Below are 22,566 nucleotides of genomic sequence, written 5' to 3'. Positions count from 1 at the left end.
GCCTGAGCACTGAGACACCAGAGATAGTCTGCTTGGCACTTCTTCCTGGGTATTGCTGTTCCGACTTCTCCCACAAATCACCAGCAAAGTTCCTCAGCCAAAACGTGAGCCGCCCCTGGGCCGACAGCCGGCGTTGCGGGCAGCCCCGGCTGGCAGCAAAAGCCTACGGCACCTGGTATTCCCAGGCGGTCTCCCATCCAAGTACTAACCAGGCCTGATCCTGCTTAGCTTCCGAGATCAGACGAGATCGGGCGTTTTCAGGCTAGTATGGCCGTAGGCGCTGGCTGCTCTCATTTCTGGCCTTTTCACGCTCACAACTCAGATGCCGACAATTGGCTTTGTGCTGTGGTCAGAGGAGGAGGGAGGGAGGGAAACACTGACGCAGTGTTTGGGGCAAAGCTCCCTGAATCAGCAGAGATACTGCGCTTGTCACTTCTTGGTGGATATTGCTGGCCTGAGCACTGAGACACCAGAGATAGTCTGCTTGGCACTTCTTCCTGGGTATTGCTGTTCCGACTTCTCCCACAAATCACCAGCAAAGTTCCTCAGCCAAAACGTGAGCCGCCTCTGGGCCGACAGCCGGCGTTGCGGGCAGCCCCGGCTGGCAGCAAAAGCCTACGGCACCTGGTATTCCCAGGCGGTCTCCCATCCAAGTACTAACCAGGCCTGAGCCTTCTTAGCTTCCGAGATCGGGCGTTTTCAGGCTAGTATGGCCGTAGGCGCTGGCTGCTCTCATTTCTGGCCTTTTCACGCTCACAACTCACATGCCGACAATTGGCTTTGTGCTGTGGTCAGAGGAGGAGGGAGGGAGGGAAACACTGACGCAGTGTTTGGGGCAAAGCTCCCTGAATCAGCAGAGATACTGCGCTTGTCACTTCTTGGTGGATATTGCTGGCCTGAGCACTGAGACACCAGAGATAGTCTGCTTGGCACTTCTTCCTGGGTATTGCTGTTCCGACTTCTCCCACAAATCACCAGCAAAGTTCCTCAGCCAAAACGTGAGCCGCCTCTGGGCCGACAGCCGGCGTTGCGGGCAGCCCCGGCTGGCAGCAAAAGCCTACGGCACCTGGTATTCCCAGGCGGTCTCCCATCCAAGTACTAACCAGGCCTGAACCTGCTTAGCTTCCGAGATCAGACGAGATCGGGCGTTTTCAGGCTAGTATGGCCGTAGGCGCTGGCTGCTCTCATTTCTGGCCTTTTCACGCTCACAACTCAGATGCCGACAATTGGCTTTGTGCTGTGGTCAGAGGAGGAGGGAGGGAGGGAAACACTGACGCAGTGTTTGGGGCAAAGCTCCCTGAATCAGCAGAGATACTGCGCTTGTCACTTCTTGGTGGATATTGCTGGCCTGAGCACTGAGACACCAGAGATAGTCTGCTTGGCACTTCTTCCTGGGTATTGCTGTTCCGACTTCTCCCACAAATCACCAGCAAAGTTCCTCAGCCAAAACGTGAGCCGCCTCTGGGCCGACAGCCGGCGTTGCGGGCAGCCCCGGCTGGCAGCAAAAGCCTACGGCACCTGGTATTCCCAGGCGGTCTCCCATCCAAGTACTAACCAGGCCTGAGCCTGCTTAGCTTCCGAGATCAGACGAGATCGGGCGTTTTCAGGCTAGTATGGCCGTAGGCGCTGGCTGCTCTCATTTCTGGCCTTTTCACGCTCACAACTCAGATGCCGACAATTGGCTTTGTGCTGTGGTCAGAGGAGGAGGGAGGGAGGGAAACACTGACGCAGTGTTTGGGGCAAAGCTCCCTGAATCAGCAGAGATACTGCGCTTGTCACTTCTTGGTGGATATTGCTGGCCTGAGCACTGAGACACCAGAGATAGTCTGCTTGGCACTTCTTCCTGGGTATTGCTGTTCCGACTTCTCCCACAAATCACCAGCAAAGTTCCTCAGCCAAAACGTGAGCCGCCTCTGGGCCGACAGCCGGCGTTGCGGGCAGCCCCGGCTGGCAGCAAAAGCCTACGGCACCCGATATTCCCAGGCGGTCTCCCATCCAAGTACTAACCAGGCCTGAGCCTGCTTAGCTTCCGAGATCAGACGAGATCGGGCGTTTTCAGGCTAGTATGGCCATAGGCGCTGGCTGCTCTCATTTCTGGCCTTTTCACGCTCACAACTCAGATGCCGACAATTGGCTTTGTGCTGTGGTCAGAGGAGGAGGGAGGGAGGGAAACACTGACGCAGTGTTTGGGGCAAAGCTCCCTGAATCAGCAGAGATACTGCGCTTGTCACTTCTTGGTGGATATTGCTGGCCTGAGCACTGAGACACCAGAGATAGTCTGCTTGGCACTTCTTCCTGGGTATTGCTGTTCCGACTTCTCCCACAAATCACCAGCAAAGTTCCTCAGCCAAAACGTGAGCCGCCTCTGGGCCGACAGCCGGCGTTGCGGGCAGCCCCGGCTGGCAGCAAAAGCCTACGGCACCTGGTATTCCCAGGCGGTCTCCCATCCAAGTACTAACCAGGCCTGAGCCTGCTTAGTTTCCGAGATCAGACGAGATCGGGCGTTTTCAGGCTAGTATGGCCGTAGGCGCTGGCTGCTCTCATTTCTGGCCTTTTCACGCTCACAACTCAGATGCCGACAATTGGCTTTGTGCTGTGGTCAGAGGAGGAGGGAGGGAGGGAAACACTGACGCAGTGTTTGGGGCAAAGCTCCCTGAATCAGCAGAGATACTGCGCTTGTCACTTCTTGGTGGATATTGCTGGCCTGAGCACTGAGACACCAGAGATAGTCTGCTTGGCACTTCTTCCTGGGTATTGCTGTTCCGACTTCTCCCACAAATCACCAGCAAAGTTCCTCAGCCAAAACGTGAGCCGCCTCTGGGCCGACAGCCGGCGTTGCGGGCAGCCCCGGCTGGCAGCAAAAGCCTACGGCACCTGGTATTCCCAGGCGGTCTCCCATCCAAGTACTAACCAGGCCTGAGCCTGCTTAGCTTCCGAGATCAGACGACATCGGGCGTTTTCAGGCTAGTATGGCCGTAGGCGCTGGCTGCTCTCATTTCTGGCCTTTTCACGCTCACAACTCAGATGCCGACAATTGGCTTTGTGCTGTGGTCAGAGGAGGAGGGAGGGAGGGAAACACTGACGCAGTGTTTGGGGCAAAGCTCCCTGAATCAGCAGAGATACTGCGCTTGTCACTTCTTGGTGGATATTGCTGGCCTGAGCACTGAGACACCAGAGATAGTCTGCTTGGCACTTCTTCCTGGGTATTGCTGTTCCGACTTCTCCCACAAATCACCAGCAAAGTTCCTCAGCCAAAACGTGAGCCGCCTCTGGGCCGACAGCCGGCGTTGCGGGCAGCCCCGGCTGGCAGCAAAAGCCTACGGCACCCGATATTCCCAGGCGGTCTCCCATCCAAGTACTAACCAGGCCTGAGCCTGCTTAGCTTCCGAGATCAGACGAGATCGGGCGTTTTCAGGCTAGTATGGCCGTAGGCGCTGGCTGCTCTCATTTCTGGCCTTTTCACGCTCACAACTCAGATGCCGACAATTGGCTTTGTGCTGTGGTCAGAGGAGGAGGGAGGGAGGGAAACACTGACGCAGTGTTTGGGGCAAAGCTCCCTGAATCAGCAGAGATACTGCGCTTGTCACTTCTTGGTGGATATTGCTGGCCTGAGCACTGAGACACCAGAGATAGTCTGCTTGGCACTTCTTCCTGGGTATTGCTGTTCCGACTTCTCCCACAAATCACCAGCAAAGTTCCTCAGCCAAAACGTGAGCCGCCTCTGGGCCGACAGCCGGCGTTGCGGGCAGCCCCGGCTGGCAGCAAAAGCCTACGGCACCTGGTATTCCCAGGCGGTCTCCCATCCAAGTACTAACCAGGCCTGAGCCTGCTTAGCTTCCGAGATCAGACGAGATCGGGCGTTTTCAGGCTAGTATGGCCGTAGGCGCTGGCTGCTCTCATTTCTGGCCTTTTCACGCTCACAACTCAGATGCCGACAATTGGCTTTGTGCTGTGGTCAGAGGAGGAGGGAGGGAGGGAAACACTGACGCAGTGTTTGGGGCAAAGCTCCCTGAATCAGCAGAGATACTGCGCTTGTCACTTCTTGGTGGATATTGCTGGCCTGAGCACTGAGACACCAGAGATAGTCTGCTTGGCACTTCTTCCTGGGTATTGCTGTTCCGACTTCTCCCACAAATCACCAGCAAAGTTCCTCAGCCAAAACGTGAGCCGCCCCTGGGCCGACAGCCGGCGTTGCGGGCAGCCCCGGCTGGCAGCAAAAGCCTACGGCACCTGGTATTCCCAGGCGGTCTCCCATCCAAGTACTAACCAGGCCTGAGCCTGCTTAGCTTCCGAGATCAGACGAGATCGGGCGTTTTCAGGCTAGTATGGCCGTAGGCGCTGGCTGCTCTCATTTCTGGCCTTTTCACGCTCACAACTCAGATGCCGACAATTGGCTTTGTGCTGTGGTCAGAGGAGGAGGGAGGGAGGGAGGGAAACACTGACGCAGTGTTTGGGGCAAAGCTCCCTGAATCAGCAGAGATACTGCGCTTGTCACTTCTTGGTGGATATTGCTGGCCTGAGCACTGAGACACCAGAGATAGTCTGCTTGGCACTTCTTCCTGGGTATTGCTGTTCCGACTTCTCCCACAAATCACCAGCAAAGTTCCTCAGCCAAAACGTGAGCCGCCTCTGGGCCGACAGCCGGCGTTGCGGGCAGCCCCGGCTGGCAGCAAAAGCCTACGGCACCTGGTATTCCCAGGCGGTCTCCCATCCAAGTACTAACCAGGCCTGAGCCTGCTTAGCTTCCGAGATCAGACGAGATCGGGCGTTTTCAGGCTAGTATGGCCGTAGGCGCTGGCTGCTCTCATTTCTGGCCTTTTCACGCTCACAACTCAGATGCCGACAATTGGCTTTGTGCTGTGGTCAGAGGAGGAGGGAGGGAGGGAAACACTGACGCAGTGTTTGGGGCAAAGCTCCCTGAATCAGCAGAGATACTGCGCTTGTCACTTCTTGGTGGATATTGCTGGCCTGAGCACTGAGACACCAGAGATAGTCTGCTTGGCACTTCTTCCTGGGTATTGCTGTTCCGACTTCTCCCACAAATCACCAGCAAAGTTCCTCAGCCAAAACGTGAGCCGCCCCTGGGCCGACAGCCGGCGTTGCGGGCAGCCCCGGCTGGCAGCAAAAGCCTACGGCACCTGGTATTCCCGGGCGGTCTCCCATCCAAGTACTAACCAGGCCTGAGCCTGCTTAGCTTCCGAGATCAGACGAGATCGGGCGTTTTCAGGCTAGTATGGCCGTAGGCGCTGGCTGCTCTCATTTCTGGCCTTTTCACGCTCACAACTCAGATGCCGACAATTGGCTTTGTGCTGTGGTCAGAGGAGGAGGGAGGGAGGGAAACACTGACGCAGTGTTTGGGGCAAAGCTCCCTGAATCAGCAGAGATACTGCGCTTGTCACTTCTTGGTGGATATTGCTGGCCTGAGCACTGAGACACCAGAGATAGTCTGCTTGGCACTTCTTCCTGGGTATTGCTGTTCCGACTTCTCCCACAAATCACCAGCAAAGTTCCTCAGCCAAAACGTGAGCCGCCTCTGGGCCGACAGCCGGCGTTGCGGGCAGCCCCGGCTGGCAGCAAAAGCCTACGGCACCTGGTATTCCCAGGCGGTCTCCCATCCAAGTACTAACCAGGCCTGAGCCTGCTTAGCTTCCGAGATCAGACGAGATCGGGCGTTTTCAGGCTAGTATGGCCGTAGGCGCTGGCTGCTCTCATTTCTGGCCTTTTCACGCTCACAACTCAGATGCCGACAATTGGCTTTGTGCTGTGGTCAGAGGAGGAGGGAGGGAGGGAAACACTGACGCAGTGTTTGGGGCAAAGCTCCCTGAATCAGCAGAGATACTGCGCTTGTCACTTCTTGGTGGATATTGCTGGCCTGAGCACTGAGACACCAGAGATAGTCTGCTTGGCACTTCTTCCTGGGTATTGCTGTTCCGACTTCTCCCACAAATCACCAGCAAAGTTCCTCAGCCAAAACGTGAGCCGCCCCTGGGCCGACAGCCGGCGTTGCGGGCAGCCCCGGCTGGCAGCAAAAGCCTACGGCACCTGGTATTCCCGGGCGGTCTCCCATCCAAGTACTAACCAGGCCTGAGCCTGCTTAGCTTCCGAGATCAGACGAGATCGGGCGTTTTCAGGCTAGTATGGCCGTAGGCGCTGGCTGCTCTCATTTCTGGCCTTTTCACGCTCACAACTCAGATGCCGACAATTGGCTTTGTGCTGTGGTCAGAGGAGGAGGGAGGGAGGGAAACACTGACGCAGTGTTTGGGGCAAAGCTCCCTGAATCAGCAGAGATACTGCGCTTGTCACTTCTTGGTGGATATTGCTGGCCTGAGCACTGAGACACCAGAGATAGTCTGCTTGGCACTTCTTCCTGGGTATTGCTGTTCCGACTTCTCCCACAAATCACCAGCAAAGTTCCTCAGCCAAAACGTGAGCCGCCTCTGGGCCGACAGCCGGCGTTGCGGGCAGCCCCGGCTGGCAGCAAAAGCCTACGGCACCTGGTATTCCCAGGCGGTCTCCCATCCAAGTACTAACCAGGCCTGAGCCTGCTTAGCTTCCGAGATCAGACCAGATCGGGCGTTTTCAGGCTAGTATGGCCGTAGGCGCTGGCTGCTCTCATTTCTGGCCTTTTCACGCTCACAACTCAGATGCCGACAATTGGCTTTGTGCTGTGGTCAGAGGAGGAGGGAGGGAGGGAAACACTGACGCAGTGTTTGGGGCAAAGCTCCCTGAATCAGCAGAGATACTGCGCTTGTCACTTCTTGGTGGATATTGCTGGCCTGAGCACTGAGACACCAGAGATAGTCTGCTTGGCACTTCTTCCTGGGTATTGCTGTTCCGACTTCTCCCACAAATCACCAGCAAAGTTCCTCAGCCAAAACGTGAGCCGCCTCTGGGCCGACAGCCGGCGTTGCGGGCAGCCCCGGCTGGCAGCAAAAGCCTACGGCACCTGGTATTCCCAGGCGGTCTCCCATCCAAGTACTAACCAGGCCTGAGCCTGCTTAGCTTCCGAGATCAGACGAGATCGGGCGTTTTCAGGCTAGTATGGCCGTAGGCGCTGGCTGCTCTCATTTCTGGCCTTTTCACGCTCACAACTCAGATGCCGACAATTGGCTTTGTGCTGTGGTCAGAGGAGGAGGGAGGGAGGGAAACACTGACGCAGTGTTTGGGGCAAAGCTCCCTGAATCAGCAGAGATACTGCGCTTGTCACTTCTTGGTGGATATTGCTGGCCTGAGCACTGAGACACCAGAGATAGTCTGCTTGGCACTTCTTCCTGGGTATTGCTGTTCCGACTTCTCCCACAAATCACCAGCAAAGTTCCTCAGCCAAAACGTGAGCCGCCCCTGGGCCGACAGCCGGCGTTGCGGGCAGCCCCGGCTGGCAGCAAAAGCCTACGGCACCTGGTATTCCCAGGCGGTCTCCCATCCAAGTACTAACCAGGCCTGAGCCTGCTTAGCTTCCGAGATCAGACCAGATCGGGCGTTTTCAGGCTAGTATGGCCGTAGGCGCTGGCTGCTCTCATTTCTGGCCTTTTCACGCTCACAACTCAGATGCCGACAATTGGCTTTGTGCTGTGGTCAGAGGAGGAGGGAGGGAGGGAAACACTGACGCAGTGTTTGGGGCAAAGCTCCCTGAATCAGCAGAGATACTGCGCTTGTCACTTCTTGGTGGATATTGCTGGCCTGAGCACTGAGACACCAGAGATAGTCTGCTTGGCACTTCTTCCTGGGTATTGCTGTTCCGACTTCTCCCACAAATCACCAGCAAAGTTCCTCAGCCAAAACGTGAGCCGCCTCTGGGCCGACAGCCGGCGTTGCGGGCAGCCCCGGCTGGCAGCAAAAGCCTACGGCACCTGGTATTCCCAGGCGGTCTCCCATCCAAGTACTAACCAGGCCTGAGCCTGCTTAGCTTCCGAGATCAGACGAGATCAGGCGTTTTCAGGCTAGTATGGCCGTAGGCGCTGGCTGCTCTCATTTCTGGCCTTTTCACGCTCACAACTCAGATGCCGACAATTGGCTTTGTGCTGTGGTCAGAGGAGGAGGGAGGGAGGGAAACACTGACGCAGTGTTTGGGGCAAAGCTCCCTGAATCAGCAGAGATACTGCGCTTGTCACTTCTTGGTGGATATTGCTGGCCTGAGCACTGAGACACCAGAGATAGTCTGCTTGGCACTTCTTCCTGGGTATTGCTGTTCCGACTTCTCCCACAAATCACCAGCAAAGTTCCTCAGCCAAAACGTGAGCCGCCCCTGGGCCGACAGCCGGCGTTGCGGGCAGCCCCGGCTGGCAGCAAAAGCCTACGGCACCTGGTATTCCCAGGCGGTCTCCCATCCAAGTACTAACCAGGCCTGAGCCTGCTTAGCTTCCGAGATCAGACGAGATCGGGCGTTTTCAGGCTAGTATGGCCGTAGGCGCTGGCTGCTCTCATTTCTGGCCTTTTCACGCTCACAACTCAGATGCCGACAATTGGCTTTGTGCTGTGGTCAGAGGAGGAGGGAGGGAGGGAAACACTGACGCAGTGTTTGGGGCAAAGCTCCCTGAATCAGCAGAGATACTGCGCTTGTCACTTCTTGGTGGATATTGCTGGCCTGAGCACTGAGACACCAGAGATAGTCTGCTTGGCACTTCTTCCTGGGTATTGCTGTTCCGACTTCTCCCACAAATCACCAGCAAAGTTCCTCAGCCAAAACGTGAGCCGCCTCTGGGCCGACAGCCGGCGTTGCAGGTAGCCCAAGCCTACGGCACCTGGTATTCCCAGGCGGTCTCCCATCCAAGTACTAACCAGGCCTGAGCCTGCTTAGCTTCCGAGATCAGACGAGATCGGGCGTTTTCAGGCTAGTATGGCCGTAGGCGCTGGCTGCTCTCATTTCTGGCCTTTTCACGCTCACAACTCAGATGCCGACAATTGGCTTTGTGCTGTGGTCAGAGGAGGAGGGAGGGAGGGAAACACTGACGCAGTGTTTGGGGCAAAGCTCCCTGAATCAGCAGAGATACTGCGCTTGTCACTTCTTGGTGGATATTGCTGGCCTGAGCACGGAGACACCAGAGATAGTCTGCTTGGCACTTCTTCCTGGGTATTGCTGTTCCGACTTCTCCCACAAATCACCAGCAAAGTTCCTCAGCCAAAACGTGAGCCGCCTCTGGGCCGACAGCCGGCGTTGCGGGCAGCCCCGGCTGGCAGCAAAAGCCTACGGCACCTGGTATTCCCAGGCGGTCTCCCATCCAAGTACTAACCAGGCCTGAGCCTGCTTAGCTTCCGAGATCAGACGAGATCGGGCGTTTTCAGGCTAGTATGGCCGTAGGCGCAGGCTGCTCTCATTTCTGGCCTTTTCACGCTCACAACTCAGATGCCGACAATTGGCTTTGTGCTGTGGTCAGAGGAGGAGGGAGGGAGGGAAACACTGACGCAGTGTTTGGGGCAAAGCTCCCTGAATCAGCAGAGATACTGCGCTTGTCACTTCTTGGTGGATATTGCTGGCCTGAGCACTGAGACACCAGAGATAGTCTGCTTGGCACTTCTTCCTGGGTATTGCTGTTCCGACTTCTCCCACAAATCACCAGCAAAGTTCCTCAGCCAAAACGTGAGCCGCCCCTGGGCCGACAGCCGGCGTTGCGGGCAGCCCCGGCTGGCAGCAAAAGCCTACGGCACCTGGTATTCCCGGGCGGTCTCCCATCCAAGTACTAACCAGGCCTGAGCCTGCTTAGCTTCCGAGATCAGACGAGATCGGGCGTTTTCAGGCTAGTATGGCCGTAGGCGCTGGCTGCTCTCATTTCTGGCCTTTTCACGCTCACAACTCAGATGCCGACAATTGGCTTTGTGCTGTGGTCAGAGGAGGAGGGAGGGAGGGAAACACTGACGCAGTGTTTGGGGCAAAGCTCCCTGAATCAGCAGAGATACTGCGCTTGTCACTTCTTGGTGGATATTGCTGGCCTGAGCACTGAGACACCAGAGATAGTCTGCTTGGCACTTCTTCCTGGGTATTGCTGTTCCGACTTCTCCCACAAATCACCAGCAAAGTTCCTCAGCCAAAACGTGAGCCGCCCCTGGGCCGACAGCCGGCGTTGCGGGCAGCCCCGGCTGGCAGCAAAAGCCTACGGCACCTGGTATTCCCAGGCGGTCTCCCATCCAAGTACTAACCAGGCCTGAGCCTGCTTAGCTTCCGAGATCAGACGAGATCGGGCGTTTTCAGGCTAGTATGGCCGCAGGCGCTGGCTGCACTCATTTCTGGCCTTTTCACGCTCACAACTCAGATGCCGACAATTGGCTTTGTGCTGTGGTCAGAGGAGGAGGGAGGGAGGGAAACACTGACGCAGTGTTTGGGGCAAAGCTCCCTGAATCAGCAGAGATACTGCGCTTGTCACTTCTTGGTGGATATTGCTGGCCTGAGCACTGAGACACCAGAGATAGTCTGCTTGGCACTTCTTCCTGGGTATTGCTGTTCCGACTTCTCCCACAAATCACCAGCAAAGTTCCTCAGCCAAAACGTGAGCCGCCTCTGGGCCGACAGCCGGCGTTGCGGGCAGCCCCGGCTGGCAGCAAAAGCCTACGGCACCTGGTATTCCCAGGCGGTCTCCCATCCAAGTACTAACCAGGCCTGAGCCTGCTTAGCTTCCGAGATCAGACGTTTTCAGGCTAGTATGGCCGTAGGCGCTGGCTGCTCTCATTTCTGGCCTTTTCACGCTCACAACTCAGATGCCGACAATTGGCTTTGTGCTGTGGTCAGAGGAGGAGGGAGGGAGGGAAACACTGACGCAGTGTTTGGGGCAAAGCTCCCTGAATCAGCAGAGATACTGCGCTTGTCACTTCTTGGTGGATATTGCTGGCCTGAGCACTGAGACACCAGAGATAGTCTGCTTGGCACTTCTTCCTGGGTATTGCTGTTCCGACTTCTCCCACAAATCACCAGCAAAGTTCCTCAGCCAAAACGTGAGCCGCCCCTGGGCCGACAGCCGGCGTTGCGGGCAGCCCCGGCTGGCAGCAAAAGCCTACGGCACCTGGTATTCCCAGGCGGTCTCCCGTCCAAGTACTAACCAGGCCTGAGCCTGCTTAGCTTCCGAGATCAGACGAGATCGGGCGTTTTCAGGCTAGTATGGCCGTAGGCGCTGGCTGCTCTCATTTCTGGCCTTTTCACGCTCACAACTCAGATGCCGACAATTGGCTTTGTGCTGTGGTCAGAGGAGGAGGGAGGGAGGGAAACACTGACGCAGTGTTTGGGGCAAAGCTCCCTGAATCAGCAGAGATACTGCGCTTGTCACTTCTTGGTGGATATTGCTGGCCTGAGCACTGAGACACCAGAGATAGTCTGCTTGGCACTTCTTCCTGGGTATTGCTGTTCTGACTTCTCCCACAAATCACCAGCAAAGTTCCTCAGCCAAAACGTGAGCCGCCTCTGGGCCGACAGCCGGCGTTGCGGGCAGCCCCGGCTGGCAGCAAAAGCCTACGGCACCTGGTATTCCCAGGCGGTCTCCCATCCAAGTACTAACCAGGCCTGAGCCTGCTTAGCTTCCGAGATCAGACCAGATCAGGCGTTTTCAGGCTAGTATGGCCGTAGGCGCTGGCTGCTCTCATTTCTGGCCTTTTCACGCTCACAACTCAGATGCCGACAATTGGCTTTGTGCTGTGGTCAGAGGAGGAGGGAGGGAGGGAAACACTGACGCAGTGTTTGGGGCAAAGCTCCCTGAATCAGCAGAGATACTGCGCTTGTCACTTCTTGGTGGATATTGCTGGCCTGAGCACTGAGACACCAGAGATAGTCTGCTTGGCACTTCTTCCTGGGTATTGCTGTTCCGACTTCTCCCACAAATCACCAGCAAAGTTCCTCAGCCAAAACGTGAGCCGCCCCTGGGCCGACAGCCGGCGTTGCGGGCAGCCCCGGCTGGCAGCAAAAGCCTACGGCACCTGGTATTCCCAGGCGGTCTCCCATCCCAGTACTAACCAGGCCTGAGCCTGCTTAGCTTCCGAGATCAGACGAGATCGGGCGTTTTCAGGCTAGTATGGCCGTAGGCGCTGGCTGCACTCATTTCTGGCCTTTTCACGCTCACAACTCAGATGCCGACAATTGGCTTTGTGCTGTGGTCAGAGGAGGAGGGAGGGAGGGAAACACTGACGCAGTGTTGGGGCAAAGCTCCCTGAATCAGCAGAGATACTGCGCTTGTCACTTCTTGGTGGATATTGCTGGCCTGAGCACTGAGACACCAGAGATAGTCTGCTTGGCACTTCTTCCTGGGTATTGCTGTTCCGACTTCTCCCACAAATCACCAGCAAAGTTCCTCAGCCAAAACGTGAGCCGCCTCTGGGCCGACAGCCGGCGTTGCGGGCAGCCCCGGCTGGCAGCAAAAGCCTACGGCACCTGGTATTCCCAGGCGGTCTCCCATCCAAGTACTAACCAGGCCTGAGCCTGCTTAGCTTCCGAGATCGGGCGTTTTCAGGCTAGTATGGCCGTAGGCGCTGGCTGCTCTCATTTCTGGCCTTTTCACGCTCACAACTCAGATGCCGACAATTGGCTTTGTGCTGTGGTCAGAGGAGGAGGGAGGGAGGGAAACACTGACGCAGTGTTTGGGGCAAAGCTCCCTGAATCAGCAGAGATACTGCGCTTGTCACTTCTTGGTGGATATTGCTGGCCTGAGCACGGAGACACCAGAGATAGTCTGCTTGGCACTTCTTCCTGGGTATTGCTGTTCCGACTTCTCCCACAAATCACCAGCAAAGTTCCTCAGCCAAAACGTGAGCCGCCTCTGGGCCGACAGCCGGCGTTGCGGGCAGCCCCGGCTGGCAGCAAAAGCCTACGGCACCTGGTATTCCCAGGCGGTCTCCCATCCAAGTACTAACCAGGCCTGAGCCTGCTTAGCTTCCGAGATCAGACGAGATCGGGCGTTTTCAGGCTAGTATGGCCGTAGGCGCAGGCTGCTCTCATTTCTGGCCTTTTCACGCTCACAACTCAGATGCCGACAATTGGCTTTGTGCTGTGGTCAGAGGAGGAGGGAGGGAGGGAAACACTGACGCAGTGTTTGGGGCAAAGCTCCCTGAATCAGCAGAGATACTGCGCTTGTCACTTCTTGGTGGATATTGCTGGCCTGAGCACTGAGACACCAGAGATAGTCTGCTTGGCACTTCTTCCTGGGTATTGCTGTTCCGACTTCTCCCACAAATCACCAGCAAAGTTCCTCAGCCAAAACGTGAGCCGCCCCTGGGCCGACAGCCGGCGTTGCGGGCAGCCCCGGCTGGCAGCAAAAGCCTACGGCACCTGGTATTCCCGGGCGGTCTCCCATCCAAGTACTAACCAGGCCTGAGCCTGCTTAGCTTCCGAGATCAGACAAGATCGGGCGTTTTCAGGCTAGTATGGCCGTAGGCGCTGGCTGCTCTCATTTCTGGCCTTTTCACGCTCACAACTCAGATGCCGACAATTGGCTTTGTGCTGTGGTCAGAGGAGGAGGGAGGGAGGGAAACACTGACGCAGTGTTTGGGGCAAAGCTCCCTGAATCAGCAGAGATACTGCGCTTGTCACTTCTTGGTGGATATTGCTGGCCTGAGCACTGAGACACCAGAGATAGTCTGCTTGGCACTTCTTCCTGGGTATTGCTGTTCCGACTTCTCCCACAAATCACCAGCAAAGTTCCTCAGCCAAAACGTGAGCCGCCCCTGGGCCGACAGCCGGCGTTGCGGGCAGCCCCGGCTGGCAGCAAAAGCCTACGGCACCTGGTATTCCCAGGCGGTCTCCCATCCAAGTACTAACCAGGCCTGAGCCTGCTTAGCTTCCGAGATCAGACGAGATCGGGCGTTTTCAGGCTAGTATGGCCGTAGGCGCTGGCTGCTCTCATTTCTGGCCTTTTCACGCTCACAACTCAGATGCCGACAATTGGCTTTGTGCTGTGGTCAGAGGAGGAGGGAGGGAGGGAAACACTGACGCAGTGTTTGGGGCAAAGCTCCCTGAATCAGCAGAGATACTGCGCTTGTCACTTCTTGGTGGATATTGCTGGCCTGAGCACGGAGACACCAGAGATAGTCTGCTTGGCACTTCTTCCTGGGTATTGCTGTTCCGACTTCTCCCACAAATCACCAGCAAAGTTCCTCAGCCAAAACGTGAGCCGCCTCTGGGCCGACAGCCGGCGTTGCGGGCAGCCCCGGCTGGCAGCAAAAGCCTACGGCACCTGGTATTCCCAGGCGGTCTCCCATCCAAGTACTAACCAGGCCTGAGCCTGCTTAGCTTCCGAGATCAGACGAGATCGGGCGTTTTCAGGCTAGTATGGCCGTAGGCGCTGGCTGCTCTCATTTCTGGCCTTTTCACGCTCACAACTCAGATGCCGACAATTGGCTTTGTGCTGTGGTCAGAGGAGGAGGGAGGGAGGGAAACACTGACGCAGTGTTTGGGGCAAAGCTCCCTGAATCAGCAGAGATACTGCGCTTGTCACTTCTTGGTGGATATTGCTGGCCTGAGCACTGAGACACCAGAGATAGTCTGCTTGGCACTTCTTCCTGGGTATTGCTGTTCCGACTTCTCCCACAAATCACCAGCAAAGTTCCTCAGCCAAAACGTGAGCGGCCTCTGGGCCGACAGCCGGCGTTGCGGGCAGCCCCGGCTGGCAGCAAAAGCCTACGGCACCTGGTAGTCCCAGGCGGTCTCCCACCCAAGTACTAACCAGGCCTGAGCCTGCTTAGCTTCCGAGATCAGACGAGATCAGGCGTTTTCAGGCTAGTATGGCCGTAGGCGCTGGCTGCTCTCATTTCTGGCCTTTTCACGCTCACAACTCAGATGCCGACAATTGGCTTTGTGCTGTGGTCAGAGGAGGAGGGAGGGAGGGAAACACTGACGCAGTGTTTGGGGCAAAGCTCCCTGAATCAGCAGAGATACTGCGCTTGTCACTTCTTGGTGGATATTGCTGGCCTGAGCACGGAGACACCAGAGATAGTCTGCTTGGCACTTCTTCCTGGGTATTGCTGTTCCGACTTCTCCCACAAATCACCAGCAAAGTTCCTCAGCCAAAACGTGAGCCGCCTCTGGGCCGACAGCCGGCGTTGCGGGCAGCCCCGGCTGGCAGCAAAAGCCTACGGCACCTGGTATTCCCAGGCGGTCTCCCATCCAAGTACTAACCAGGCCTGAGCCTGCTTAGCTTCCGAGATCAGACGAGATCGGGCGTTTTCAGGCTAGTATGGCCGTAGGCGCAGGCTGCTCTCATTTCTGGCCTTTTCACGCTCACAACTCAGATGCCGACAATTGGCTTTGTGCTGTGGTCAGAGGAGGAGGGAGGGAGGGAAACACTGACGCAGTGTTTGGGGCAAAGCTCCCTGAATCAGCAGAGATACTGCGCTTGTCACTTCTTGGTGGATATTGCTGGCCTGAGCACTGAGACACCAGAGATAGTCTGCTTGGCACTTCTTCCTGGGTATTGCTGTTCCGACTTCTCCCACAAATCACCAGCAAAGTTCCTCAGCCAAAACGTGAGCCGCCCCTGGGCCGACAGCCGGCGTTGCGGGCAGCCCCGGCTGGCAGCAAAAGCCTACGGCACCTGGTATTCCCGGGCGGTCTCCCATCCAAGTACTAACCAGGCCTGAGCCTGCTTAGCTTCCGAGATCAGACGAGATCGGGCGTTTTCAGGCTAGTATGGCCGTAGGCGCTGGCTGCTCTCATTTCTGGCCTTTTCACGCTCACAACTCAGATGCCGACAATTGGCTTTGTGCTGTGGTCAGAGGAGGAGGGAGGGAGGGAAACACTGACGCAGTGTTTGGGGCAAAGCTCCCTGAATCAGCAGAGATACTGCGCTTGTCACTTCTTGGTGGATATTGCTGGCCTGAGCACTGAGACACCAGAGATAGTCTGCTTGGCACTTCTTCCTGGGTATTGCTGTTCCGACTTCTCCCACAAATCACCAGCAAAGTTCCTCAGCCAAAACGTGAGCCGCCCCTGGGCCGACAGCCGGCGTTGCGGGCAGCCCCGGCTGGCAGCAAAAGCCTACGGCACCTGGTATTCCCAGGCGGTCTCCCATCCAAGTACTAACCAGGCCTGAGCCTGCTTAGCTTCCGAGATCAGACGAGATCGGGCGTTTTCAGGCTAGTATGGCCGTAGGCGCTGGCTGCTCTCATTTCTGGCCTTTTCACGCTCACAACTCAGATGCCGACAATTGGCTTTGTGCTGTGGTCAGAGGAGGAGGGAGGGAGGGAAACACTGACGCAGTGTTTGGGGCAAAGCTCCCTGAATCAGCAGAGATACTGCGCTTGTCACTTCTTGGTGGATATTGCTGGCCTGAGCACGGAGACACCAGAGATAGTCTGCTTGGCACTTCTTCCTGGGTATTGCTGTTCCGACTTCTCCCACAAATCACCAGCAAAGTTCCTCAGCCAAAACGTGAGCCGCCTCTGGGCCGACAGCCGGCGTTGCGGGCAGCCCCGGCTGGCAGCAAAAGCCTACGGCACCTGGTATTCCCAGGCGGTCTCCCATCCAAGTACTAACCAGGCCTGAGCCTGCTTAGCTTCCGAGATCAGACGAGATCGGGCGTTTTCAGGCTAGTATGGCCGTAGGCGCTGGCTGCTCTCATTTCTGGCCTTTTCACGCTCACAACTCAGATGCCGACAATTGGCTTTGTGCTGTGGTCAGAGGAGGAGGGAGGGAGGGAAACACTGACGCAGTGTTTGGGGCAAAGCTCCCTGAATCAGCAGAGATACTGCGCTTGTCACTTCTTGGTGGATATTGCTGGCCTGAGCACTGAGACACCAGAGATAGTCTGCTTGGCACTTCTTCCTGGGTATTGCTGTTCCGACTTCTCCCACAAATCACCAGCAAAGTTCCTCAGCCAAAACGTGAGCGGCCTCTGGGCCGACAGCCGGCGTTGCGGGCAGCCCCGGCTGGCAGCAAAAGCCTACGGCACCTGGTATTCCCAGGCGGTCTCCCACCCAAGTACTAACCAGGCCTGAGCCTGCTTAGCTTCCGAGATCAGACGAGATCAGGCGTTTTCAGGCTAGTATGGCCGTAGGCGCTGGCTGCTCTCATTTCTGGCCTTTTCACGCTCACAACTCAGATGCCGACAATTGGCTTTGTGCTGTGGTCAGAGGAGGAGGGAGGGAGGGAAACACTGACGCAGTGTTTGGGGCAAAGCTCCCTGAATCAGCAGAGATACTGCGCTTGTCACTTCTTGGTGGATATTGCTGGCCTGAGCACTGAGACACCAGAGATAGTCTGCTTGGCACTTCTTCCTGGGTATTGCTGTTCCGACTTCTCCCACAAATCACCAGCAAAGTTCCTCAGCCAAAACGTGAGCCGCCCCTGGGCCGACAGCCGGCGTTGCGGGCAGCCCCGGCTGGCAGCAAAAGCCTACGGCAGCTGGTATTCCCAGGCGGTCTCCCATCCAAGTACTAACCAGGCATGAGCCTGCTTAGCTTCCGAGATCAGACGAGATCAGGCGTTTTCAGGCTAGTATGGCCGTAGGCGCTGGCTGCACTCATTTCTGGCCTTTTCACGCTCACAACTCAGATGCCGACAATTGGCTTTGTGCTGTGGTCAGAGGAGGAGGGAGGGAGGGAAACACTGACGCAGTGTTTGGGGCAAAGCTCCCTGAATCAGCAGAGATACTGCGCTTGTCACTTCTTGGTGGATATTGCTGGCCTGAGCACTGAGACACCAGAGATAGTCTGCTTGGCACTTCTTCCTGGGTATTGCTGTTCCGACTTCTCCCACAAATCACCAGCAAAGTTCCTCAGCCAAAACGTGAGCCGCCTCTGGGCCGACAGCCGGCGTTGCGGGCAGCCCCGGCTGGGAGCAAAAGCCTACGGCACCTGGTATTCCCAGGCGGTCTCCCATCCAAGTACTAACCAGGCCTGAGCCTGCTTAGCTTCCGAGATCAGACCAGATCGGGCGTTTTCAGGCTAGTATGGCCGTAGGCGCTGGCTGCTCTCATTTCTGGCCTTTTCACGCTCACAACTCAGATGCCGACAATTGGCTTTGTGCTGTGGTCAGAGGAGGAGGGAGGGAGGGAAACACTGACGCAGTGTTTGGGGCAAAGCTCCCTGAATCAGCAGAGATACTGCGCTTGTCACTTCTTGGTGGATATTGCTGGCCTGAGCACTGAGACACCAGAGATAGTCTGCTTGGCACTTCTTCCTGGGTATTGCTGTTCCGACTTCTCCCACAAATCACCAGCAAAGTTCCTCAGCCAAAACGTGAGCCGCCCCTGGGCCGACAGCCGGCGTTGCGGGCAGCCCCGGCTGGCAGCAAAAGCCTACGGCACCTGGTATTCCCAGGCGGTCTCCCATCCAAGTACTAACCAGGCCTGAGCCTGCTTAGCTTCCGAGATCAGACGAGATCGGGCGTTTTCAGGCTAGTATGGCCGTAGGCGCTGGCTGCTCTCATTTCTGGCCTTTTCACGCTCACAACTCAGATGCCGACAATTGGCTTTGTGCTGTGGTCAGAGGAGGAGGGAGGGAGGGAAACACTGACGCAGTGTTTGGGGCAAAGCTCCCTGAATCAGCAGAGATACTGCGCTTGTCACTTCTTGGTGGATATTGCTGGCCTGAGCACTGAGACACCAGAGATAGTCTGCTTGGCACTTCTTCCTGGGTATTGCTGTTCCGACTTCTCCCACAAATCACCAGCAAAGTTCCTCAGCCAAAACGTGAGCCGCCTCTGGGCCGACAGCCGGTGTTGCGGGCAGCCCCGGCTGGCAGCAAAAGCCGACGGCACCTGGTATTCCCAGGCGGTCTCCCATCCAAGTACTAACCAGGCCTGAGCCTGCTTAGCTTCCGAGATCAGACGAGATCGGGCGTTTTCAGGCTAGTATGGCCGTAGGCGCTGGCTGCTCTCATTTCTGGCCTTTTCACGCTCACAACTCAGATGCCGACAATTGGCTTTGTGCTGTGGTCAGAGGAGGAGGGAGGGAGGGAAACACTGACGCAGTGTTTGGGGCAAAGCTCCCTGAATCAGCAGAGATACTGCGCTTGTCACTTCTTGGTGGATATTGCTGGCCTGAGCACTGAGACACCAGAGATAGTCTGCTTGGCACTTCTTCCTGGGTATTGCTGTTCCGACTTCTCCCACAAATCACCAGCAAAGTTCCTCAGCCAAAACGTGAGCCGCCCCTGGGCCGACAGCCGGCGTTGCGGGCAGCCCCGGCTGGCAGCAAAAGCCTACGGCACCTGGTATTCCCAGGCGGTCTCCCATCCAAGTACTAACCAGGCCTGAGCCTGCTTAGCTTCCGAGATCAGACGAGATCGGGCGTTTTCAGGCTAGTATGGCCGTAGGCGCTGGCTGCACTCATTTCTGGCCTTTTCACGCTCACAACTCAGATGCCGACAATTGGCTTTGTGCTGTGGTCAGAGGAGGAGGGAGGGAGGGAAACACTGACGCAGTGTTTGGGGCAAAGCTCCCTGAATCAGCAGAGATACTGCGCTTGTCACTTCTTGGTGGATATTGCTGGCCTGAGCACTGAGACACCAGAGATAGTCTGCTTGGCACTTCTTCCTGGGTATTGCTGTTCCGACTTCTCCCACAAATCACCAGCAAAGTTCCTCAGCCAAAACGTGAGCCGCCTCTGGGCCGACAGCCGGCGTTGCGGGCAGCCCCGGCTGGCAGCAAAAGCCTACGGCACCTGGTATTCCCAGGCGGTCTCCCATCCAAGTACTAACCAGGCCTGAGCCTGCTTAGCTTCCGAGATCAGACGAGATCGGGCGTTTTCAGGCTAGTATGGCCGTAGGCGCTGGCTGCTCTCATTTCTGGCCTTTTCACGCTCACAACTCAGATGCCGACAATTGGCTTTGTGCTGTGGTCAGAGGAGGAGGGAGGGAGGGAAACACTGACGCAGTGTTTGGGGCAAAGCTCCCTGAATCAGCAGAGATACTGCGCTTGTCACTTCTTGGTGGATATTGCTGGCCTGAGCACTGAGACACCAGAGATAGTCTGCTTGGCACTTCTTCCTGGGTATTGCTGTTCCGACTTCTCCCACAAATCACCAGCAAAGTTCCTCAGCCAAAACGTGAGCCGCCTCTGGGCCGACAGCCGGCGTTGCGGGCAGCCCCGGCTGGCAGCAAAAGCCTACGGCACCTGGTATTCCCAGGCGGACTCCCATCCAAGTACTAACCAGGCCTGAGCCTGCTTAGTTTCCGAGATCAGACGAGATCGGGCGTTTTCAGGCTAGTATGGCCGTAGGCACTGGCTGCTCTCATTTCTGGCCTTTTCACGCTCACAACTCAGATGCCGACAATTGGCTTTGTGCTGTGGTCAGAGGAGGAGGGAGGGAGGGAAACACTGACGCAGTGTTTGGGGCAAAGCTCCCTGAATCAGCAGAGATACTGCGCTTGTCACTTCTTGGTGGATATTGCTGGCCTGAGCACTGAGACACCAGAGATAGTCTGCTTGGCACTTCTTCCTGGGTATTGCTGTTCCGACTTCTCCCACAAATCACCAGCAAAGTTCCTCAGCCAAAACGTGAGCCGCCCCTGGGCCGACAGCCGGCGTTGCGGGCAGCCCCGGCTGGCAGCAAAAGCCTACGGCACCTGGTATTCCCAGGCGGTCTCGCATCCAAGTACTAACCAGGCCTGAGCCTGCTTAGCTTCCGAGATCAGACGAGATCGGGCGTTTTCAGGCTAGTATGGCCGTAGGCGCTGGCTGCTCTCATTTCTGGCCTTTTCACGCTCACAACTCAGATGCCGACAATTGGCTTTGTGCTGTGGTCAGAGGAGGAGGGAGGGAGGGAAACACTGACGCAGTGTTTGGGGCAAAGCTCCCTGAATCAGCAGAGATACTGCGCTTGTCACTTCTTGGTGGATATTGCTGGCCTGAGCACTGAGACACCAGAGATAGTCTGCTTGGCACTTCTTCCTGGGTATTGCTGTTCCGACTTCTCCCACAAATCACCAGCAAAGTTCCTCAGCCAAAACGTGAGCCGCCCCTGGGCCGACAGCCGGCGTTGCGGGCAGCCCCGGCTGGCAGCAAAAGCCTACGGCACCTGGTATTCCCAGGCGGTCTCCCATCCAAGTACTAACCAGGCCTGAGCCTGCTTAGCTTCCGAGATCAGACGAGATCGGGCGTTTTCAGGCTAGTATGGCCGTAGGCGCTGGCTGCTCTCATTTCTGGCCTTTTCACGCTCACAACTCAGATGCCGACAATTGGCTTTGTGCTGTGGTCAGAGGAGGAGGGAGGGAGGGAAACACTGACGCAGTGTTTGGGGCAAAGCTCCCTGAATCAGCAGAGATACTGCGCTTGTCACTTCTTGGTGGATATTGCTGGCCTGAGCACTGAGACACCAGAGATAGTCTGCTTGGCACTTCTTCCTGGGTATTGCTGTTCCGACTTCTCCCACAAATCACCAGCAAAGTTCCTCAGCCAAAACGTGAGCCGCCTCTGGGCCGACAGCCGGTGTTGCGGGCAGCCCCGGCTGGCAGCAAAAGCCGACGGCACCTGGTATTCCCAGGCGGTCTCCCATCCAAGTACTAACCAGGCCTGAGCCTGCTTAGCTTCCGAGATCAGACGAGATCGGGCGTTTTCAGGCTAGTATGGCCGTAGGCGCTGGCTGCTCTCATTTCTGGCCTTTTCACGCTCACAACTCAGATGCCGACAATTGGCTTTGTGCTGTGGTCAGAGGAGGAGGGAGGGAGGGAAACACTGACGCAGTGTTTGGGGCAAAGCTCCCTGAATCAGCAGAGATACTGCGCTTGTCACTTCTTGGTGGATATTGCTGGCCTGAGCACTGAGACACCAGAGATAGTCTGCTTGGCACTTCTTCCTGGGTATTGCTGTTCCGACTTCTCCCACAAATCACCAGCAAAGTTCCTCAGCCAAAACGTGAGCCGCCCCTGGGCCGACAGCCGGCGTTGCGGGCAGCCCCGGCTGGCAGCAAAAGCCTACGGCACCTGGTATTCCCAGGCGGTCTCCCATCCAAGTACTAACCAGGCCTGAGCCTGCTTAGCTTCCGAGATCAGACGAGATCGGGCGTTTTCAGGCTAGTATGGCCGTAGGCGCTGGCTGCACTCATTTCTGGCCTTTTCACGCTCACAACTCAGATGCCGACAATTGGCTTTGTGCTGTGGTCAGAGGAGGAGGGAGGGAGGGAAACACTGACGCAGTGTTTGGGGCAAAGCTCCCTGAATCAGCAGAGATACTGCGCTTGTCACTTCTTGGTGGATATTGCTGGCCTGAGCACTGAGACACCAGAGATAGTCTGCTTGGCACTTCTTCCTGGGTATTGCTGTTCCGACTTCTCCCACAAATCACCAGCAAAGTTCCTCAGCCAAAACGTGAGCCGCCTCTGGGCCGACAGCCGGCGTTGCGGGCAGCCCCGGCTGGCAGCAAAAGCCTACGGCACCTGGTATTCCCAGGCGGTCTCCCATCCAAGTACTAACCAGGCCTGAGCCTGCCTAGCTTCCGAGATCAGACGAGATCGGGCGTTTTCAGGCTAGTATGGCCGTAGGCGCTGGCTGCTCTCATTTCTGGCCTTTTCACGCTCACAACTCAGATGCCGACAATTGGCTTTGTGCTGTGGTCAGAGGAGGAGGGAGGGAGGGAAACACTGACGCAGTGTTTGGGGCAAAGCTCCCTGAATCAGCAGAGATACTGCGCTTGTCACTTCTTGGTGGATATTGCTGGCCTGA

General features: G+C 56.7%; 47 non-coding genes and 3 pseudogenes across 47 annotated transcripts; all 50 read right to left on the bottom strand.

The window, feature by feature from the left end:
- Positions 1-160: 160 nt before the first annotated feature.
- LOC145346252 (5S ribosomal RNA) lies at positions 161-279 on the bottom strand. Its single transcript, XR_013887606.1, has one exon. It is a non-coding gene; the product is annotated as a 5S ribosomal RNA (ribosomal RNA).
- Positions 280-612: 333 nt separating this feature from the next.
- Positions 613-721, bottom strand: LOC145345685 (5S ribosomal RNA; annotated as a pseudogene).
- Positions 722-1,054: 333 nt separating this feature from the next.
- On the bottom strand, positions 1,055-1,173 carry LOC145346096 (5S ribosomal RNA). The gene has a single exon (XR_013887458.1). It is a non-coding gene; the product is annotated as a 5S ribosomal RNA (ribosomal RNA).
- Positions 1,174-1,506: 333 nt separating this feature from the next.
- LOC145345942 (5S ribosomal RNA) lies at positions 1,507-1,625 on the bottom strand. Its single transcript, XR_013887310.1, has one exon. It is a non-coding gene; the product is annotated as a 5S ribosomal RNA (ribosomal RNA).
- Positions 1,626-1,958: 333 nt separating this feature from the next.
- Positions 1,959-2,077, bottom strand: LOC145346154 (5S ribosomal RNA). Its single transcript, XR_013887513.1, has one exon. It is a non-coding gene; the product is annotated as a 5S ribosomal RNA (ribosomal RNA).
- A 333-nt stretch (positions 2,078-2,410) lies between these two features.
- On the bottom strand, positions 2,411-2,529 carry LOC145346157 (5S ribosomal RNA). Its single transcript, XR_013887516.1, has one exon. It is a non-coding gene; the product is annotated as a 5S ribosomal RNA (ribosomal RNA).
- A 333-nt stretch (positions 2,530-2,862) lies between these two features.
- LOC145346315 (5S ribosomal RNA) lies at positions 2,863-2,981 on the bottom strand. Its single transcript, XR_013887668.1, has one exon. It is a non-coding gene; the product is annotated as a 5S ribosomal RNA (ribosomal RNA).
- A 333-nt stretch (positions 2,982-3,314) lies between these two features.
- Positions 3,315-3,433, bottom strand: LOC145346086 (5S ribosomal RNA). The gene has a single exon (XR_013887448.1). It is a non-coding gene; the product is annotated as a 5S ribosomal RNA (ribosomal RNA).
- A 333-nt stretch (positions 3,434-3,766) lies between these two features.
- LOC145345940 (5S ribosomal RNA) lies at positions 3,767-3,885 on the bottom strand. The gene has a single exon (XR_013887309.1). It is a non-coding gene; the product is annotated as a 5S ribosomal RNA (ribosomal RNA).
- Positions 3,886-4,218: 333 nt separating this feature from the next.
- LOC145345939 (5S ribosomal RNA) lies at positions 4,219-4,337 on the bottom strand. Its single transcript, XR_013887308.1, has one exon. It is a non-coding gene; the product is annotated as a 5S ribosomal RNA (ribosomal RNA).
- Positions 4,338-4,674: 337 nt separating this feature from the next.
- Positions 4,675-4,793, bottom strand: LOC145345937 (5S ribosomal RNA). Its single transcript, XR_013887306.1, has one exon. It is a non-coding gene; the product is annotated as a 5S ribosomal RNA (ribosomal RNA).
- A 333-nt stretch (positions 4,794-5,126) lies between these two features.
- Positions 5,127-5,245, bottom strand: LOC145346006 (5S ribosomal RNA). The gene has a single exon (XR_013887371.1). It is a non-coding gene; the product is annotated as a 5S ribosomal RNA (ribosomal RNA).
- Positions 5,246-5,578: 333 nt separating this feature from the next.
- LOC145345936 (5S ribosomal RNA) lies at positions 5,579-5,697 on the bottom strand. Its single transcript, XR_013887305.1, has one exon. It is a non-coding gene; the product is annotated as a 5S ribosomal RNA (ribosomal RNA).
- A 333-nt stretch (positions 5,698-6,030) lies between these two features.
- On the bottom strand, positions 6,031-6,149 carry LOC145346005 (5S ribosomal RNA). The gene has a single exon (XR_013887370.1). It is a non-coding gene; the product is annotated as a 5S ribosomal RNA (ribosomal RNA).
- Positions 6,150-6,482: 333 nt separating this feature from the next.
- LOC145346214 (5S ribosomal RNA) lies at positions 6,483-6,601 on the bottom strand. The gene has a single exon (XR_013887570.1). It is a non-coding gene; the product is annotated as a 5S ribosomal RNA (ribosomal RNA).
- Positions 6,602-6,934: 333 nt separating this feature from the next.
- On the bottom strand, positions 6,935-7,053 carry LOC145345935 (5S ribosomal RNA). Its single transcript, XR_013887304.1, has one exon. It is a non-coding gene; the product is annotated as a 5S ribosomal RNA (ribosomal RNA).
- Positions 7,054-7,386: 333 nt separating this feature from the next.
- Positions 7,387-7,505, bottom strand: LOC145346213 (5S ribosomal RNA). The gene has a single exon (XR_013887569.1). It is a non-coding gene; the product is annotated as a 5S ribosomal RNA (ribosomal RNA).
- Positions 7,506-7,838: 333 nt separating this feature from the next.
- LOC145346080 (5S ribosomal RNA) lies at positions 7,839-7,957 on the bottom strand. The gene has a single exon (XR_013887443.1). It is a non-coding gene; the product is annotated as a 5S ribosomal RNA (ribosomal RNA).
- A 333-nt stretch (positions 7,958-8,290) lies between these two features.
- On the bottom strand, positions 8,291-8,409 carry LOC145345934 (5S ribosomal RNA). The gene has a single exon (XR_013887303.1). It is a non-coding gene; the product is annotated as a 5S ribosomal RNA (ribosomal RNA).
- Positions 8,410-8,729: 320 nt separating this feature from the next.
- On the bottom strand, positions 8,730-8,848 carry LOC145345933 (5S ribosomal RNA). Its single transcript, XR_013887302.1, has one exon. It is a non-coding gene; the product is annotated as a 5S ribosomal RNA (ribosomal RNA).
- Positions 8,849-9,181: 333 nt separating this feature from the next.
- LOC145345931 (5S ribosomal RNA) lies at positions 9,182-9,300 on the bottom strand. The gene has a single exon (XR_013887300.1). It is a non-coding gene; the product is annotated as a 5S ribosomal RNA (ribosomal RNA).
- Positions 9,301-9,633: 333 nt separating this feature from the next.
- On the bottom strand, positions 9,634-9,752 carry LOC145346004 (5S ribosomal RNA). The gene has a single exon (XR_013887369.1). It is a non-coding gene; the product is annotated as a 5S ribosomal RNA (ribosomal RNA).
- Positions 9,753-10,085: 333 nt separating this feature from the next.
- LOC145346013 (5S ribosomal RNA) lies at positions 10,086-10,204 on the bottom strand. Its single transcript, XR_013887377.1, has one exon. It is a non-coding gene; the product is annotated as a 5S ribosomal RNA (ribosomal RNA).
- Positions 10,205-10,537: 333 nt separating this feature from the next.
- On the bottom strand, positions 10,538-10,646 carry LOC145345732 (5S ribosomal RNA; annotated as a pseudogene).
- A 333-nt stretch (positions 10,647-10,979) lies between these two features.
- Positions 10,980-11,098, bottom strand: LOC145346110 (5S ribosomal RNA). Its single transcript, XR_013887471.1, has one exon. It is a non-coding gene; the product is annotated as a 5S ribosomal RNA (ribosomal RNA).
- Positions 11,099-11,431: 333 nt separating this feature from the next.
- On the bottom strand, positions 11,432-11,550 carry LOC145346314 (5S ribosomal RNA). Its single transcript, XR_013887667.1, has one exon. It is a non-coding gene; the product is annotated as a 5S ribosomal RNA (ribosomal RNA).
- Positions 11,551-11,883: 333 nt separating this feature from the next.
- On the bottom strand, positions 11,884-12,002 carry LOC145345932 (5S ribosomal RNA). The gene has a single exon (XR_013887301.1). It is a non-coding gene; the product is annotated as a 5S ribosomal RNA (ribosomal RNA).
- A 332-nt stretch (positions 12,003-12,334) lies between these two features.
- On the bottom strand, positions 12,335-12,443 carry LOC145345683 (5S ribosomal RNA; annotated as a pseudogene).
- A 333-nt stretch (positions 12,444-12,776) lies between these two features.
- On the bottom strand, positions 12,777-12,895 carry LOC145345930 (5S ribosomal RNA). The gene has a single exon (XR_013887299.1). It is a non-coding gene; the product is annotated as a 5S ribosomal RNA (ribosomal RNA).
- A 333-nt stretch (positions 12,896-13,228) lies between these two features.
- Positions 13,229-13,347, bottom strand: LOC145346245 (5S ribosomal RNA). Its single transcript, XR_013887599.1, has one exon. It is a non-coding gene; the product is annotated as a 5S ribosomal RNA (ribosomal RNA).
- A 333-nt stretch (positions 13,348-13,680) lies between these two features.
- LOC145345929 (5S ribosomal RNA) lies at positions 13,681-13,799 on the bottom strand. The gene has a single exon (XR_013887298.1). It is a non-coding gene; the product is annotated as a 5S ribosomal RNA (ribosomal RNA).
- Positions 13,800-14,132: 333 nt separating this feature from the next.
- On the bottom strand, positions 14,133-14,251 carry LOC145345928 (5S ribosomal RNA). The gene has a single exon (XR_013887297.1). It is a non-coding gene; the product is annotated as a 5S ribosomal RNA (ribosomal RNA).
- Positions 14,252-14,584: 333 nt separating this feature from the next.
- On the bottom strand, positions 14,585-14,703 carry LOC145345649 (5S ribosomal RNA). Its single transcript, XR_013887107.1, has one exon. It is a non-coding gene; the product is annotated as a 5S ribosomal RNA (ribosomal RNA).
- Positions 14,704-15,036: 333 nt separating this feature from the next.
- Positions 15,037-15,155, bottom strand: LOC145345927 (5S ribosomal RNA). The gene has a single exon (XR_013887296.1). It is a non-coding gene; the product is annotated as a 5S ribosomal RNA (ribosomal RNA).
- Positions 15,156-15,488: 333 nt separating this feature from the next.
- On the bottom strand, positions 15,489-15,607 carry LOC145346003 (5S ribosomal RNA). The gene has a single exon (XR_013887368.1). It is a non-coding gene; the product is annotated as a 5S ribosomal RNA (ribosomal RNA).
- A 333-nt stretch (positions 15,608-15,940) lies between these two features.
- Positions 15,941-16,059, bottom strand: LOC145345925 (5S ribosomal RNA). The gene has a single exon (XR_013887294.1). It is a non-coding gene; the product is annotated as a 5S ribosomal RNA (ribosomal RNA).
- Positions 16,060-16,392: 333 nt separating this feature from the next.
- LOC145345924 (5S ribosomal RNA) lies at positions 16,393-16,511 on the bottom strand. The gene has a single exon (XR_013887293.1). It is a non-coding gene; the product is annotated as a 5S ribosomal RNA (ribosomal RNA).
- Positions 16,512-16,844: 333 nt separating this feature from the next.
- On the bottom strand, positions 16,845-16,963 carry LOC145346109 (5S ribosomal RNA). The gene has a single exon (XR_013887470.1). It is a non-coding gene; the product is annotated as a 5S ribosomal RNA (ribosomal RNA).
- Positions 16,964-17,296: 333 nt separating this feature from the next.
- Positions 17,297-17,415, bottom strand: LOC145345682 (5S ribosomal RNA). Its single transcript, XR_013887138.1, has one exon. It is a non-coding gene; the product is annotated as a 5S ribosomal RNA (ribosomal RNA).
- Positions 17,416-17,748: 333 nt separating this feature from the next.
- On the bottom strand, positions 17,749-17,867 carry LOC145346212 (5S ribosomal RNA). The gene has a single exon (XR_013887568.1). It is a non-coding gene; the product is annotated as a 5S ribosomal RNA (ribosomal RNA).
- A 333-nt stretch (positions 17,868-18,200) lies between these two features.
- On the bottom strand, positions 18,201-18,319 carry LOC145345923 (5S ribosomal RNA). Its single transcript, XR_013887292.1, has one exon. It is a non-coding gene; the product is annotated as a 5S ribosomal RNA (ribosomal RNA).
- A 333-nt stretch (positions 18,320-18,652) lies between these two features.
- On the bottom strand, positions 18,653-18,771 carry LOC145346132 (5S ribosomal RNA). The gene has a single exon (XR_013887493.1). It is a non-coding gene; the product is annotated as a 5S ribosomal RNA (ribosomal RNA).
- A 333-nt stretch (positions 18,772-19,104) lies between these two features.
- On the bottom strand, positions 19,105-19,223 carry LOC145345922 (5S ribosomal RNA). The gene has a single exon (XR_013887291.1). It is a non-coding gene; the product is annotated as a 5S ribosomal RNA (ribosomal RNA).
- A 333-nt stretch (positions 19,224-19,556) lies between these two features.
- On the bottom strand, positions 19,557-19,675 carry LOC145345921 (5S ribosomal RNA). Its single transcript, XR_013887290.1, has one exon. It is a non-coding gene; the product is annotated as a 5S ribosomal RNA (ribosomal RNA).
- A 333-nt stretch (positions 19,676-20,008) lies between these two features.
- On the bottom strand, positions 20,009-20,127 carry LOC145346311 (5S ribosomal RNA). Its single transcript, XR_013887664.1, has one exon. It is a non-coding gene; the product is annotated as a 5S ribosomal RNA (ribosomal RNA).
- A 333-nt stretch (positions 20,128-20,460) lies between these two features.
- Positions 20,461-20,579, bottom strand: LOC145346292 (5S ribosomal RNA). Its single transcript, XR_013887646.1, has one exon. It is a non-coding gene; the product is annotated as a 5S ribosomal RNA (ribosomal RNA).
- A 333-nt stretch (positions 20,580-20,912) lies between these two features.
- On the bottom strand, positions 20,913-21,031 carry LOC145345920 (5S ribosomal RNA). The gene has a single exon (XR_013887289.1). It is a non-coding gene; the product is annotated as a 5S ribosomal RNA (ribosomal RNA).
- Positions 21,032-21,364: 333 nt separating this feature from the next.
- On the bottom strand, positions 21,365-21,483 carry LOC145346131 (5S ribosomal RNA). The gene has a single exon (XR_013887492.1). It is a non-coding gene; the product is annotated as a 5S ribosomal RNA (ribosomal RNA).
- A 333-nt stretch (positions 21,484-21,816) lies between these two features.
- LOC145345919 (5S ribosomal RNA) lies at positions 21,817-21,935 on the bottom strand. The gene has a single exon (XR_013887288.1). It is a non-coding gene; the product is annotated as a 5S ribosomal RNA (ribosomal RNA).
- A 333-nt stretch (positions 21,936-22,268) lies between these two features.
- On the bottom strand, positions 22,269-22,387 carry LOC145346241 (5S ribosomal RNA). Its single transcript, XR_013887595.1, has one exon. It is a non-coding gene; the product is annotated as a 5S ribosomal RNA (ribosomal RNA).
- Positions 22,388-22,566: the final 179 nt, after the last annotated feature.

This window comes from Carcharhinus amblyrhynchos, chromosome 7 (genome assembly GCF_965287045.1).
Source record: "Carcharhinus amblyrhynchos chromosome 7, sCarAmb.v2.hapA, whole genome shotgun sequence".
In the NCBI taxonomy this organism is placed as follows: domain Eukaryota; kingdom Metazoa; phylum Chordata; class Chondrichthyes; order Carcharhiniformes; family Carcharhinidae; genus Carcharhinus; species Carcharhinus amblyrhynchos.
The sequence above is the reverse complement of the archived record's forward strand: the minus strand, read 5'-3'. Positions and strand labels throughout refer to the sequence as shown.